At 47.4% G+C, this 14,457-nt stretch overlaps 1 protein-coding gene across 8 annotated transcripts in view; it reads left to right on the top strand.

Moving 5' to 3' along the window:
* The window catches only part of WWOX (WW domain containing oxidoreductase), a 923,424-nt gene that overhangs the window by 412,798 nt on the left and 496,169 nt on the right, over positions 1–14,457 (top strand). The window contains exon 10 of one of the 8 annotated variants that reach the window (XR_003904122.1): positions 10,403–10,589. The exons of 6 other annotated variants lie outside the window; for them this stretch is intronic. The gene's annotated coding sequence lies outside the window, so the exon portion shown is untranslated. Of the gene's footprint in view, positions 1–10,402; positions 10,590–14,457 lie in introns of those variants that run through there. One more of the 8 variants, XM_029926485.1, reaches the window with a different exon arrangement.

Genomic DNA, 14,457 nt, shown 5'->3' with positions numbered 1-14,457 from the left:
CAGATTTATTATCCCTCAAGGTAAACATCGATTTTACCTTTGTCTCAGTCAATATTTACCTCTGAGGTCAATACATGTGGATATTCACCTCAGCTGCAGTCAATATCCATTTCGTATTACAATATATGATATACATATGAGAACATAGAGCGCACCACGGAATGTGAAACAGTCTGGAAGACAAGGAAGCTTCTTACAGAATAGGTGTGTTCTTTTTGTTCAGTTTTTGTTTTTGTGTTTTTTTACTGTATCACTGTTTAGAGGTCAGATTCTAATTCACTAAAAAGAAAATATGTATGTTGTGCGGATGGCTGGTATCTGGGGAAGGCATGCATGGTATCAAATAAACATTCAAGCAGTCACTTAATGGTATTGCCCTAAATATGGTTTCTTGAGAGTTTCTAAGTTAAATGGGAGCCATAAGAATGTAGGCATGCAGGCAGATTATAAATGCAGTAAGAATGGAATTATATACATAGTTAGGACAGGGCATTGTCTCTCCAACCTGTGCACGCTCAGAGACTCTGGTTCCTGAAGCAGGAGCAGGAAGAGGAGGAGGAAGAAACCTCCAGGGCATAGCCATTGGCTGCCAGCTCGAGCTGGGAAGCCCGGCCTGGGGAATCATGGCAGGGCCTGCATCTGGCCCCTGCCCACAAGGGTGGTAAAATCTTTCACACAAAGGAAGACTGGAAATGAATACTCTAGCACTGGAGTAAGCTACTCCACAACGTGGTCAAGTACCCAGCCTCCTCCACAATGACCAGGAACCATGAAGGAGAAAGGTAGAATGGAGACTGCCTCCATTTCAAGGAGTGTCAAAGAGCCCCCCCCACCCCCAACACTTCTGCTTGCTTCTCATGATTAGCCATGATGTAGTCCCTAGGCAAAACAGACAGCTGCAAGGGGGCGTGGGAAATGCAGCCTTCGGTGCAGGCTCCAGTGTGGAGAGGCTCTGGGGCCAAGGACGAGGGGGAAATAAATATTTGGGACACACCGACAGCTTCTGCCACAACGGACACCATATAGGGAGAATGTTTGTGCCCACCTAGAATCCATGTGATGGTCGTAAAAGGTGGGGGGGGGGGGCTTTGGAAGGTGGTTAGGTCATGGAGGTGGAGCATAGTGAATAGAATTAGTGCCCTGATGAAAGAGACCCCACAGAGCTCCCTGCCGCCTTCCATTACGTGAAGACACAGTGAAAACTAGTAAGCCTGAACCTTGTTCAAGGTATGAAGCAGAGGCCGGCCCTCACCGGACACTGGATCTGCCAAAGCCTTGATGTTGCACTTGTCAGCTCCAGAACATTAGGATGAAATCTATTTCTGCTGTCCGTCAGCCACCCCGGCTGTGGGATTCTGTTACATCAGCTCACGCAGACTCAGGCACTAGGCAACACTGCCTCCTTCTGCCTTTTCCCCTTACTGTATCCTGATTCCGTCCAAGACCACAGGGCTTCATCCTGAGTTCATACTGTTGTAACTGAAGTTGTGTCTGCCCAGTGTTTCTTTCCTATCCCATTTGAACTACTCACAGTGCTCCATTTTCCTGTGGGAAGCTCCTGGCTCACTCTTCTTGGTAGACATGGGGGCTGTTGATCTCAAAATAGCCACCATGACCCCCAGGCACAAGGATGGGCACGTGACCCAGACCTGCCCAATCACAGTTGCCCTCTCATGGCCACCCTGCCTGATTGAGGACTGAGCATACACAAAACCAGGATCCTCCCAAGTCCTTCCATTGACTTTTCTGTGACAGCTGGCAAGGAAGGCTTTGTATGCCTTTACCCTTCACGGCTAACCCAGTGGCCCCGCTGCATGGCCCCAAGTTCCTGGGTCGCAGAGGAGAAGGTTGCATATTGCAGCAACAATAACAAGAAAAAAAAGGTTTGGAAAGTCCCCAGCAGGGGTGTTGTAAGGCCTTTCCCTGACATCTCTTTCCCCTGCCTTATTAATGTCTATCCTTTAACCTGTCCTCAGCTTCATCTTCTGGAATCCTTAGGGCCTTTTAAACTCCATATACGAAGCAAACCCATGTGCATATGTGCATACATCAATTCATATCACCCCATGCAGCATTGCAAAGGCAATCCCTGAGATTTCCCCGGACTCCTATTTTCAGCAATCTTCCATAGCAGCAGAACCCAAATCAGCTCATTGTATTTGCCGGAACAAGATCTGACCTCTGTTCGTGTTCCCTGACTCTTGACAGAGAGGGCCGAGGACAGACCCCAACATTGTCCTGTTGTCTTTTGGCTTGTATATACCTGCCAGAACACAGCTCACCCTGCCCACCCAGCCACAGTCCAAAACCCCTGAGAAGAGTCTCACTCCTTGGTTTGCCATGACCAGTCGTTTTCAGATCATGTTAACCATGGCGCTCCCACCTTCCTTCTAGAGGAAGCTGGTGCAGTTCTGAGTTCTTTAGAATGCAGGAAGGAACCTCAAGCCATCATACCTGGAGCTGAGAACCCAATAAGTCATCCGGGGCCACACCTGGCTCCTTTGTCCCATTTTACAACTCTTAGACCACTCCAGCTTACTTAAGGTTTTATTTACTTGGCATTCCGAAAACTCTACAGCCACCGTCCCTTGGGATATAAATTAAAGCAATTTCGTTTTCATAGTTTCTCTGTTTGAAATCCCTCATTGTTTATTTAAATAGTAGCTGATGCATTTTGCAAGCAAAGAACTATAATTAGGGAACAAGAAGGGCTGGTCTCTCAGGGAAGTAATGGCCTCCTCTTGCAGTAAACCCATCCTAACTGTCGAAGTTGCATTCTTGCTCCCTGTGAAAGGGAGCTGGACCAGGGAACCAGAGTTTGAGGAAGAGCACCTTGTCGGGGAGTGGTGGGCTTGGGGCTCTGGGTAGAGGTGGTGCACACAGGACTGTTCCAGCAGTGGTAGTTGCTGGAGGAGAAGGCATTGTAGAGGTTGCCCAAGCAGCCACGGAGGCTGCGTAGAGCCGTACTTCATTACTTCATTGCCAACAGCTGCTGCAGACATAGCTTGAGAGTCGGATATCTTTCTCCCAGCAGAAGGTCCAGCCATGGTGGGACAAAGGAAGCCACAAAGACAGCAGCTACCAGAAAGGCTTCCTTTCCTCTTTCCTGTAGCTGGAGCCATGGCCCATTGCTCCTGGCTGAGATATGAGAACCTTCTCTTTCTTTTTATCCCCTCCCTCCAGCACATAACGTGCAGTTTTGGTTGGGACCATGCATTGCTCAAGGCCATGCTACATCATTGCAACAAACCTACATGCCCATGACTACCAATGGCTACATACAAGGCTGGCCGTCTCTACAGTGGTCCTTGGTCTCTGCCGCCTGACCCTGTTACCTATCAGAGGTAAATGATGTACTCAAGAGAGAGCAGGCACGGCCACCTGCTTCTTGGCAGCCAGAGAGATCTTGCCTTGATCTGTGAACCGTCCTCAAAATGGCCTTGGAATGGCTCACCAGTAACTGCGGTCAGGAATCAGACCTCAGTAGAGTAGGAAAGAACCTTTGGGTTCCAAGGAGGTGAAATGTATCCTCACGGTGAGAAAAGGACTATGGTGGAGAATTTGGTTAGTTTCTCATTCTTCTTTCCACTCATTTTTCGTATCCAATTTTCTGGAATAATACACACGTACTAGACACAATACATGGACTTTTTTTTTTTTTAATTTGAAAGTGGCATGATACATGGGGTGATATCTGCAGCCTCCCCATAGAGGTAGGTATTTAGGACTCACTACCTTCGTTTGCTCACTCGCATCGTGCAATCAGGATATTTTGAGATTCCTACCTTGCCAGGCTCTTTGCCAGGGCTGAGGGTGCAGTGGGGGTGGAGGTCTGTCAAGATGCTGCTCCTTCAAGAACCGATCATCTGGTGGGCGAGGTAGTCCCGGTGTCACTGTTGTTATGGCGGAGAGAACGTGGGGCCCCATGGAAACCCATAGCGGGACTAGGTGGTTGAGCCTGGGGTGGGCACATTTCAGGTGCTGAGGTGGCTTTCAAGAATGAAGACACTGGGGACATGAGGGATGAACAGAACCAGCCAGCTAAAGAGGAGGCGGCCACGGAACTCCTGGCACGTGCACTCCAAGGTGACTGACATCCCCTCCTTGAGGGGAAAGCAAACACTGGGTCACTGGAGGCCAGCGATGAGATTTGGTTGGGAGGTAAACAGAACCCGGTAGAAAGTGTGCGGAGAAACCCTCTTCATTAAGCGAGTGAAGCGAGTGTGGTGAATGCCCACCCGTAAAAAGAAAATCATAAAAACCGCAGGGTTTCAGCCACTCTGATCTTTTTGCTCTGATCTCAGCAGTGATGAGGGCTGGCTTTGAGGGGCGGGGATCACACACCCTACATCAGCCTGGTCTCCAAAGCACCCCCGCCAAGCTTTTCCCAGTCAGCATGCAGTTTAAGCAATACGTACATCCTAGTGCTGCAGAGGCGATTTAATGACAAATCCTTTGGGCCCCCAGGACCCCTCCTTCTTCCCACCTGACTGCTGCTCTCTGCCTTCATCCTGCGTAGAGATTCTAGAACTGCGTGGAGTCTGGAAGGTACTATGTGAAAACCGCTCCTGACCTAGTGCTTCGTTTATTTTAATCAGTGGCTGACTTTATGAAGAGAAAACAGCTTAGCAAGCACTCAGTAGAGTAGATTCAACAGTCTCCAGGAGCCCGTGTGACATGCGTAGGACCTTTCTCCATTGCTTTCTTTCTCCCTCATATGTCAATCGATCTATCGATCAATTAAACAGATATTTATTAACACCTCCTGGATGCCAGGCACTGTACCTGGTGCCAGATGCACTGCCTGATTCATACTTTGGAATCCCTGGCTGCTTTGTACACGCTGCCATCCTTTTGCAGACAACTTTTGCACGCGTGAGGGAGGGCTTTTATGCTGCACCGTTTTCAAAGCAGTGTCCCCGATTTATTGTCAGGCATTTCCCCCTCCCCCACTACCACACGTTGCTTTCTTCTATCAGAAACCGTGCCAGTGACCTGCTTTAAGAAAGGTTAGAAAGCCAGCACTTAGATTTTTTCTGGAAACCTTTCAATTAACCTCATTAGGCCTGCTTTATTTATTTTCTTTCGTTTCTCATGCTTTTATGGCTTCCAAACCCCTAAATTGTGGTGCCATAGTTATCTTCTATTGCATGACTCAATAGTCAATATGCGTTTAATAGGAATCACACTATTTGAGTTTATAATATATATTTTTCCACGAATATAGTGAATGTTTGCCAAGTCCCCCCCCTTTTTTTTTTTTACCTTTTTAAATTCAGAAATTTCTAGCTGTGTTTATTCCTCTCGTCAGCATACTTTATCATATCAAAGCCTTTTCAGACACTGTAAAACTACTGAGTTATGTTTGGGTCATGTTTTGCGGTATGCCCTTTAATACTGTAGCTTTAGAAATGCAATTTTCAGCCTCTGCTTATTAGAATATGATAAAGTATTCCTGGTCTATGTCCAGCTCCACTAATCTCCAGACTGCGCTTCATGAATTAAGCATGAAGATTTTAGTCAATGTGCTTTCAAAGACCAATGTTTAGGGAATCATAGATTTTCTACAAGCTGAGGGAGAAATCTATAATAGGAGGAACTGATTTTCAAACATCATATTCTCAGGAAGAAATGACCAGTTCTGGCCCAGAAACAGAAAATATTTCACTCTCAGAATATTCTAGAACCAGCTAAAACCACATTGTGCGGTTTGGTTTGTTAAAGGAACGGTGTTTTAAAATGTGTAAGACTGTCCGTCCCGTGGGAGGATTTCAAATGACTGCTTATTTTGGAAAAGCTCGTGTAGATTGGCTTAAAATCGAGAGGGGAATGCAAATTGAATTTATAAGGTGTTATTAACTTCACACCCCAGCCCGTCCCTCCCCAACCCCTGTGCATGTTGGTTCGTTTTTTCTCTGATGAGATTCGGTAAGTAGCCAGAGATCTCTCTCCTGTATGAGAGATTCCCTTGGGGGAGAGACTTTGGGGACCCACGGATGCCTTAACCGGGCTAGATCTTGAGTGGATAATGTCTGAGAACACAGAGCGTCTCCTGGTTTGGTGCGTTTCATGGCCATGGGCAGCAAACATTATTTTTTTTTCTTTTATAGTTTATTGTCAAGTTGTTTCCATATAACACCTAGTACTCATCCCCACAAGTGACCTCCAACGTTTTGAAATCACTGTGCTAGATGACACGCAGGCCGCCTCTCCACTAAAATGCAAAAGGCATGAATATGTGAGTGACTAGGAAGCCCCCTGAAAGGGCACTGGGCTGTGCACCCCGAAAGGGCACTGGGCGACTTCACCTTAGTTTAAGCAGCCCCTGAAGTCCTAGCCTCCATGTTTGGAAGGCTTATAACTGGTGTGGTCACGGTTACCTTCATAATAATAGGTACTTTTAGGCAAGCGTTGATTTTTGTGCCTGACTTAGCCATTGACGTCAGTAGCTCATTCAAATCCCCATTTCTCAGTGGAGAAACTGAGGCACAGGGCGTGTCAGTGACTTGCTTAGGCGGAGTCAGCATGGAGGCCAAGACTTGTTTGGCCCCCTAAATGTAAACCACACCACACCCCACTTTGTGGCTACAGAAGCAGCCCATGTCTGGAAGGCGATGGGCAAGAACCTGGACCCTTGGCTGATGGGGCTCGACCCCACTGGCTGACGGAGGCTCTCCCTCACTCCTCCAGTTCTGATATCAAGACAGAAATGTAAATCATCTCCAATTAGGGGGCTGCTTCTTGAACATTTTCCTTTTGAGGAAGGCAGGAAAATTCTCAGCTCGTCTGGCTTTATCTGTGAACCTTCAGGATCTCTCAGGGGTTTTAAATTAATCAATCAATCCACAGACATTGAACTGAATCTCTACCTTGAGCAGGAGACTCCGCAAAGTGCTTTAAGTGGGAAAGAAACCAAAGGGCCGGCCGCGCTGCCCCCAGCCATAGCCCAAGGCTGCCTTCCATGGCTGGGGATCAGCCTGTCAGTTCAATCGCCTGGCCCCTGTGACTGGTGTTTTTGACTAAGCCGGCCCCATGGACGGCTCCGGTTATGTGTAGACACGGCCTCAGGACGGGAGACTACGTCCGTCTCTTTTTGAGTCCTTGCCATTTAATCCTTACTGACACAGTTTTATGAGAAATACAGCAAAACCCAGCCCTGTCAATCCCCATTTGCTGCCCAGTCTCTGAGCAGCACCTGCGGAACTAGGTGTGCAAGGGTGCGTCCTCAAATGCCTTAGGCTTGCGAAGTAGAGTGTGCAGGCCACGAGGGGAGCAGAAGTGTTGCCCCCAAGTGACCCAGGGGTGCTGAAGAGAGTATTTAAAAGGTGACTCACTTTCTGGGTCTTGCAGACGTGCTCTTAGAAAGAGACACCTGTTCTCTACCCGACAGTGACTGAGCTGTAGCATTTCTAGGACTCACAGGTGCTGCAGGCGTCCCCTGTGCATTCATGTGGATAAGAGAAGTAAGCCAAGTGGAGACTTGAATATAAGAGTAACAGTCTTGGGGCACCTGGGTGACTCAGTTGGTTAAGCATCCAACTTCGGCTCAGGTCACGATCTCATGGTTCATGAGTTCGAGCCCCACGTTGGACTCTGTGCTGACAGCTCAGAGCCTGGAGCCTGCTTCAGATTCGGTGTCTCCCTCTCTCTCTGCCCCTCCCCTGCTTGTACTCTGCCTCTCGCTGCCTCTCAAAAATAAACGCACACACACAAAAGAGTAATGATCTTTCTTTTTTCTTTTTTTTTTTTTTTAAGTTTATTTTTGAGAGAGAGAGAGCGGGGGAGAGAGAGAATTCCAAGTAGGCTCTGCTCTGGCAGTGTGGAGCCCCAAAGCCCAACATGGGGCTTGATCCCACGACCCTGAGATCATGCCCTGAGCTGCAATCAGGAGTCTGATGCTTAACCAGCTGGGCCACCCAGGCTCCCCTAAGAGTCACAGCCTTGCGTGCTGGCCTTTTCTTGCTGAGGCTGTTTTCAAAGAGAAATTGGAGCTCTCTTGGCCTCTCTCTGTTTATCAGTATTGACAACCAGTTCCCTTTTTTTGTTTTGTTTTTTAACCCACAGAGGTTTATTTTTACCCACAGAGGGTGAGCCTCTGTGCCTGAGGAACGGAAGCCAGGTGCAGGACACCAGCAGTGACTGCCCCCCGAACCACCCTCCTTGCTTTGTGCCCCTACAGTCCTCTGGAGGTGAAGTAGCCAGTGGCAGCTCCGAGCCCAGAATCTTCCAGATTCGTCAGGAAACCCTGGGGCTGAAGAAACTGCCCTAAAATTACAGCAGGACCCTGGGGCATTAAATACATGAGCCTGAACACAGACCACCTGAGAGTTCTAGATCTGGACTCTTCTGAACAGCCACCTAGATAGCGTTCACCTCTCTGAACCAGAGATCTAGAAAAGAGTCAGAGACCACTGTAGGGATGACTTGGGTCTAAAAGCCTCTCCCCAAGGTGTCTGCGGGGAGCCTGCAGGCCGGCCCCATGGCATCTCCGTCCTCGCAGGGACATCTGTGGCTCGGAACGCACTTGGGAGGGGGGCGCAGCTACCCTTCCTTGCAGAGCCATCTGTCACCATGAGAAGCATCGCCCCCAGGCACCCTCACCGGGGGTCCACAGAGAAGTAGACATGAAAACCTTACTTTTCCCTATAAGGCACCTAGGGCTCTGGAGAGGGGATGGCCAAGGTCAAGATTTCCTACAGGGAAGGAACGAGAGGCAAATCCAAGTTGGCTTCTCTCTCGACTCAAACAAAAGTTTCTCCATCACCAAGATCCCTTTCTTTTTCTTTTTTTTTTTTTTTTAATTTTTTAGGGTTTTTTTTTTGTTGGTTTTTTTTTGTTGTTGTTGTTGTTTTTTAAGAGACAGAGAGACAGTGTGAGCAGGGGAGGGTCAGAGAGAGAGGGAGATACAGAATCTGAAGCAGGCTCCAGGCTCTGAGCTGTCAGCACAGAGCCCAACGTGGGGCTAACACCCATGAACCTAACCGTGAGATCATGACCTGAGCTGAAGTCACATGCTCAACAGACTGAGCCACCCAGGTGGCCCCCCCCTTTCTTTTTCTTTGCTACCTACTTCCTTTTATTCACTTGGGGGAGCCTGGGCCCCTCTTTGACTCTTTGGGTTTTTGTAAAAGGTGATTTGGAAATTTTGCATTCCAAGGCCAGGTGGAAGGCCACCTGGGGATCAACACTAGCTCAGCTTGGCTGGTCCCTTCTCAAGTAGAAGGTCGAAGGGCAAAAGGGATCATGGAGGGCTGTCCTGCCCTCCTTGACCACGGGACAGGAATACCCTAGCAGAGAGGAGAAAAACCAGGAAGGGGAATAGAATATATTATTCCTGAGTAATTAATTATCCACACTCCCTCCCCACCTCCGTTTTCCAAATTGTAAGTTCTTTTTATATAAGCACTTTTCGTTAAAGTGGAAGAAATGGCTTTACCTGGGGTGTAAAATATATACTTTCTAATGTAAATCAAGGAGCTATTAATCCCGTAATAAGAACACGGTGGTATATTAATTGATGGAAATTGTGGAGTGGAATATTCATAATCAGCAGCGGTCTTTTCTTTGGAAGGAACAAAGGATTAAGTTAGGGAGACAGTAATGGTATTGTTAGCAGGCTATTGCAATGATTTTCTCCGCGGAAGAGTAGAGAAAGGTGAAATTTCAACTGGGAATATTAGACTATGCAGATCTCTACCCAGGGGCATTCCGCTCTGCTCAAACCTCCGTGCTGTGCTTTGCCTTATGATTCTATTGTTTTATTAGCGGAATCATTGCATGTTTCATTTTGCTATAGTAATAGCACAGTGTCTGTCTAACAATAAATTACAGAGTCAGGCAAACAATGGTTTTGGGATACAATGAAATATCTTATTAAAATGCAGACTTCCTTAGGTCCCCGAAATTAGAGTCTTATTTTAAAATGATTCCACCGGGCTTAATACACTGTTTTGAACTAATCACACTAACAGAAATCACGCTTTTGTGAGAGTGTCGAGGACCCTGGGGGTTACCTGCTTCCTTAGTATTTCTCCATTCATACTTTCTCCTCAAATTCTCTTCTGGGGGGATCTCGCCGGTCCCGCAGTGGAAGGTGTCGTGCTAATGGGATGGCTGTTCTGCACCCCGAAAACAGATTGAGCTCTAAAGATGCCGTATCCGTCCTGCCATGGTTCCCAAACAGAATTCTGTCCTGAAGGCCACTATGACAGTGACAGTAATAGTGATAATGCATAGTTGTTCAATGATCACTTTATGCCAGCACTGTCAAAAATGTTTCCACAAATGCCCTTGTAGGGTCCTTGCTCAGACTGATTAGAAACAGAAACCATCATTACCCCCATTTCACAGATGTAAAGACTGAGGTGTGGAGCGAATGAGCCCTTTCCCCCATGTCACATAGGTTGGTCAGTGCTGGTCCTGGAGCTCGAGCCTCTGCTGTCTCATCTGTCACACTCTGCATGTCACAGCTGGTTCATCTTCATCTCTCTTCCCATCGCCGTGATTTGAACCCTCCTGTGTTCTTGAATTCATCAGGACCTAATACTCTTCTGCCACTCCAGCACGTTTTGGGAGGTGATGAATGGGGTCCAGGCAGAGCAATAAATGCAGTCGAAGGTTTTCTTTTCTTTTTCTGTCGCTGTGTATCAAGCCCCCCTCAAGGGACGAGGCTCCATGCTCTGTGTTTTATGTTTGTCATCTTCCCCCAGGTGTGTTATCTGCTTTGTATGGGGTGTTGGACATTCAGAGGGTTTTTTTTTTTAATGTTTATTTATTTTGGGGGTGGAGAGGAAGGGACAGAGAGAGAGAGACAGAGGATCCAAGCAGGCTCCGTACTATCAGTGCAGAGTCCCATGTAGGGCTCGAACTCACGAACTGTGACACTATGACCTAAACTGAAGTCAGACGATCAACTGACTGAGCCACCCAGACGCCCCTGAAGCTCAGCGTTTTAAGTCACTACTCAGGCCTCTCTGACCCCAAGGCCTGCCTTCTTCTGAGCCTCAGCTGTGTCTTGGAGATCCCATCTGACCGTCAGGAAATGGTGCCCAGTGCGTGGACACAGGAAAATATATACATTGAAACAAACAAGCAGGGGCACCTGGGTAGCCGTGTGGGTTAAGCCTGTGACTCTTGGTTTTGGCTCAGGTCATGATCTCACGATTGGCGAGATCAAGCCTCACATCAGGCTCAACACTGACAGCACGGAACTTGCTTGTGATTCCCTCTCTCTCGCTCTGCCGCTCCCCTGCTCACAGTCTCTCACAAAATAAATACTTTTTTTCTTAAATAAGTAAACACACAAAACTTCTGAGATGAAGTTGAAAGAGATCACTGACGAAGAGCCTCTCTAACCAAGCCTCAGTCAGGCTCCTTGAAATCTTCTTCCCAGCTAGGCCTCGGCTTTGGGACTTCCGCGTCCTTTCTTTGCGTGGCCCAATTTTAGCAGGACTCGCCCTCCCTCAGTATCTGATCATCTTCCTCAACCCCCACGCTCCCCAGGTACCATCCGATCACCCTGGCCTCCCTCCAGCAAGAACCCTGGGAGGTCAGTTAGCCAGAATCCCTGTACCCACTTAGGAATTTTCCATGGACCCTCCCCACCCTGCCTCTGAGCTGCCTGAGTTGTATTTGGAGCGGAGGCCAGGGTCCCTTCCCTGCTACCAAGTCCCTCTGCGGCAGTCCCCACATCAGGTGAAGTAGCGCCGGGAACCAAGTCTAAGTCAGCCTTACCCTTCCTCAAGAGCGTCATGACTATGTTCTTTAACACCATTTTGTTGCTTCGCTGGTTGGACCCATTGGGTTTGGGATGGAAATACCCAGCAACCACCCTCCCCAGAGCTGAATCTCTATGGACAACCTCAAAAATCAGAACCGGCGTTTGGAGGATCCTAACCAACCTTCAGCCTCTGCATTTGGGTGGGCCCGACGTATTTGCTCCCCATGTGCTCTAGATGTTGGGGAGGCCCTTCCTGATTTTCAACAACGCAGTCCTGGGCCGCCATACTGTCCTTCATCCCTGCCCACCCCAAGAGCCCCTTCCTCAGCAGATGTTCCTTCATGAATACGGTCCCTCGATTATCCAGTAAATATTCATGGGCTCGTGTATGCCAAGATGGTGGTGGGACACGGTACGAGGAGGAACGGAAGACAGTCGTCATCTGTCAGATCCCCAGAGCCCATCTGTGACAGAGTTTTCGCCAGGCTGTTTGAAAGACAGAAAAATATAGACAGTAGTGAATTTTCTCGTAAAGCGCATCGGGTCTATTTTTTAAACTGTCACTTATTTTAGAATTGTATCTTTCATCCACCCTTTTTTTAATGTTGTGTCTTTTCCTTTAATAAAGACAGAAAATGTCAGTTACTTTTCCTTTCTTTTTCCTTTTTAGTTTTTTAAATGGCCTTTCTATTTGTTTTCTTTGTAAAGTCTTAAGTGGCAAAATGAAAAGTTGGGAAGTTTAAGTCAGTGGTCCACCCCACCCCGCCCCCCGAGTCCCTGCCTTTTTTTTTTTCTTTTTAATTTTACTAGAACTTGACTTGGAAAGTCTGGGAATGTCTGATGTCGCTGTATCCTGGGAGCTTGCCGCTTGATGACACTTGATACTCCATCGCTCCCTGATGATTTTTTAAACGTTAGCCCTGTTTTCCAGCCTTCTGCTGCTGTGGTCTCCCTCAAGGTGTGTAGTGCTTAGGCAGGCTGTGAGTAATCAATACTTGGTGATTTGACTTCTTAGCCCTAAGAAGAAAAAAAAACCCTCTCCAGGTGCAGAACACAAAGGCCGAACTCTTGTCAAGGGATTCCTCGCTTTTCCATTCTCCGCCAAGGGGAGGCAAGGCCACTCCAGACAGCCCTTTTCCCCCCTTTCTCTTGGCCCTGGTGAAAAGGGATAGCCAGTTTTCTATTACCATTGTGCTGTCGACTCAAAACTGGGTCTGGAGTTTCAGAATTGCCCAGCGCCCGTCCTTGTTTTTAGAGCAACCTCATTCACAACCACAGATTTTAAATGTTATTATTTAGAGACTCAGCCCTCTCCAGAATCACAGCCCTGGCCGCTTGTGCTTAGAGGCGCGGCTCTGTTCTGTTCTCCGCAGTGTTTGCGAGTGTTTACAGCTGATGCAGATAAGGTCCGCATCAAAGAAACAGGCAGAGGTCCTGATGAAACAAGGTGGAGGCACTCAGTAGTTAAATTGAACTCTCCTTCTGGTGTGTGTGTGGGGGGGAGAGAGAGAGAGAGAGAGAGAGAGAGAGAGAGAGCGCGAGAGCGTGAGCGAGCGCGCGCACGCGTGTGTGCGTGTGTGTGTGTGTGTGTGTGTGTGTGTATCTCTTTTTCCAGTACCCATATTTGATCCCCTGACATACAAGTTCCGATGCCTCTGAGTGAAGAATGAAGCTAAAACAGTCACATTTCTAATAGACTCAGCATCTGAATTGGATGTCCAGCTTTATTTCCTCACAATATAGCTACACAAATGCCTGTTGTCCAAATAGATCCGCGTTAGGAGACACAGTCTGGTAAGAGGGGTATTTAATTCACCCCCAAAATAATCGAGCATATTGCTCACTTTACATTTAGAATTTATGGCTGTCAAAGTCATAGTCCACGACCGATCATCATAGGTTGTTTAAGGAAGTCAAAATTTACCGCTGGGCCGTTATTCACATATAACGTAATTAACTTTAAAAACAGATGATTCTTTTTAACCCAAATCGACTTTTTTTTGTGGTCTCCTCTTTTTTTTAATTCAGTGCTTTTATTTAATACAGAGTTTGGTACATTTAAAATTTAGTGTCAAATTTTTTACCAATTTTTTTTCTTTGATGGAAAGGATGGCATTCTCCATAAATATGAACGTACACACTCGGTAGTTACTTGAGACTTATTCTTTTTGCCTTTTGGAACACTTGATTGTGAGGCTGTTTGTCTTTCACAAGTCGATTACCAAAAAAGAAAGACGAGCAGAAGGAAAATAAGGATGCCAATGCCTTGTTCCTGCCATGTCGGGGAATTTCTCCTACCCTTCTTTGAGCCTGTACTGAACAAAAGCAGATCCTGTTGACCTCCCAGCTTAAGAAAGCAAGAGATGTGGCAGCCTCTGCCGGAGCAAGGTGAAAGAGGACCATGGAAATCAGTGACTCCGAGGTGAATACGGGAACGGTCCACGGGCCGTGAGCAGCTTGCCTGGCCATGCAGAGTGAAAGGGCATTTCTCCAGAACGGCATGATTTTTTTTTTCTCTCTCTTTTTTTTTTTTTTTTAAATAGGGGACGCTATTGTCGCGCAGAAACCCCTAGGCTGTTCTGAAAAGAGGCAAAAATCAATAGCCCACTTGTTGAGGCTAAGTGAATTAGTCTGTGTTGAATGTAACCGAGTACCTGAACACTTGAGTGAGCAGGGCTTGTTGGGAAGAAAAGACAATTGGAAGGATTGTCTTTAAATGCCCACAGCAGTGCACATCG

The sequence above is a fragment of the Suricata suricatta genome, chromosome 16 (genome assembly GCF_006229205.1).
Source record: "Suricata suricatta isolate VVHF042 chromosome 16, meerkat_22Aug2017_6uvM2_HiC, whole genome shotgun sequence".
NCBI classification, from domain to species: Eukaryota; Metazoa; Chordata; class Mammalia; order Carnivora; family Herpestidae; genus Suricata; species Suricata suricatta.
This window is presented reverse-complemented; position numbering and strand designations above follow the sequence as displayed.